The sequence below is a fragment of the Cherax quadricarinatus genome, unplaced genomic scaffold, assembly GCF_038502225.1.
Source record: "Cherax quadricarinatus isolate ZL_2023a unplaced genomic scaffold, ASM3850222v1 Contig1037, whole genome shotgun sequence".
Classification (NCBI taxonomy): Eukaryota; Metazoa; Arthropoda; class Malacostraca; order Decapoda; family Parastacidae; genus Cherax; species Cherax quadricarinatus.
This window is the reverse complement of record NW_027196063.1, coordinates 90,001-92,308: the sequence shown is the minus strand read 5'-3', so window position 1 is coordinate 92,308 and position 2,308 is coordinate 90,001.

The window sequence follows — 2,308 nt, the reverse complement described above, 5'->3', positions numbered from 1 at the left end:
TATCTGAAAACATTCACTTCTTCCATACTCCTCCTCCCCAATTTGATATCCAATTTTTCTTTATCTAAATCATTTGATACCCTCATCACCTTACTCTTTTCTATGTTCACTTTCAACTTTCTACCTTTACACACACAACCAAATTCGTCCACTAACCTTCGCAATTTTTCTTTACAATTTCCCATAAGCACAGTATCATCAGCAAAAAGTAACTGTGTCACTTCCCATTTTGTATTTAATTCCCCATAATTTAATCCCACCCCTCTCCCGAACACCCTAGCATTTACTTCTTTTACAACCCCATCTATAAATATATTAAACAACCATGGTGACATTACACATCCCTAAGACCTACTTTTACCGGGAAGTAGTCTCCCTCTCTTCTACACATCTGAGCCTCACTATCCTCATAAAAACTCTTTACAGCATTTAGTAACTTACCACCTATTCCATATACTTGCAACATCTGCCACATTGCTCTCCTATCCACTCTATCGTATGTTTTTTCTAAATCCATAAATGCAATAAAAACTTCCCTACCTTTATCTAAATACTGTTCACATATATGCTTCAATGTAAACACTTGATCTACACATCCCCTACCCACTCTAAAACCTCCTTGCTCATCCGCAATTCTACATTCTGTCTTACCTCTAATTCTTTCAATAATAACCCTATCGTACACTTTTCCTGGTATACTCAGTACACTTATTCCTCTATAATTTTTACAATCTCTTTTGTCCCCCTTCCCTTTATATAAAGGGATTATACACGCTCTCCACCAATCCCTAGGTACCTTCCCCTCTTCCATACATTTATTAAACAAAAATACCAACCACTCCAACACTATGTCCCCCCCTGCTTTTAACATTTCCATCATGATCCCGTCAGTACCAGCTGCTTTACCCTCTTTCATTCTACCTAATGCATCACGCACCTCCCTCACACTCACATCCTGCTCTTCTTCACTCCTAAAAGATGGTATACCTCCCTGGCCAGTGCATAAAATTACCGCCTCCCTCTCTTCGTCGACATTCATTGTATATACTATATATATATATATATATTTTTTTTTTTTTTTTCAACAAGTCGGCCGTCTCCCACCGAGGCAGGGTGACCCAAAAAAGAAAGAAAATCCCCAAAAAGAAAATACTTTCATCATCATTCAAGAAAATACTTTCATCATCATTCAACACTTTCACCACACTCACACATTATCACTGTTTTTGCAGAGGTGCTCAGAATACAACAGTCTAGAAGCATACACATATAAAGATACACAACATATCCCTCCAAACTGCCAATATCCCAAAACCCCTCCTTTAAAGTGCAGGCATTGTACTTCCCATTTCCAGGACTCAAGTCCGACTATATGAAAATAACCGGTTTCCCTGAATCCCTTCACTAAATATTACCCTGCTCACACTCCAACAGATCGTCAGGTCCCAAGTACCATTCGTCTCCATTCACTCCTATCTAACACGCTCACGCACGCTTGGTGGAAGTCCAAGCCCCTTACCCACAAAACCTCCTTTACCCCCTCTCTCCAACCCTTTCGAGGACGACCCCTACCCCGCCTTCCTTCCCCTATAGATTTATATGCTTTCCATGTCATTCTACTTTGATCCATTCTCTCTAAATGACCAAACCACCTCAACAACCCCTCTTCTGCCCTCTGACTAATACTTTTATTAACTCCACACCTTCTCCTAATTTCCACACTCCGAATTTTCCGCATAATATTTACACCACACAATGCCCTTAAACAGGACATCTCCACTGCCTCCAACCATCTCCTCGCTGCTGCATTTACCACCCAAGCTTCACACCCATATACGAGTGTTGGTACTACTATACTTTCATACATTCCCTTCTTTGCCTCCATAGATAACGTTTTTTGACTCCACATATACCTCAACGCACCACTCACCTTTTTTCCCTCATCAATTCTATGATTAACCTCATCCTTCATAAATCCATCCGCCGACACGTCAACTCCCAAATATCTGAAAACATTCACTTCTTCCATACTCCTCCTCCCCAATTTGATATCCAATTTTTCTTTATCTAAATCATTTGACACCCTCATCACCTAACTCTTTTCTATGTTCACTTTCAACTTTCTACCTTTACACACATTCCCAAACTCATCCACTAACCTTTGCAATTTTTCTTTAGAATCTCCCATAAGCACAGTATCATCAGCAAAAAGTAACTGTGTCAATTCCCATTTTGAATTTGATTCCCCATAATTTAATCCCACCCCTCTCCCAAACACCCTAGCATTTACTTCCTTTACAACCCCATC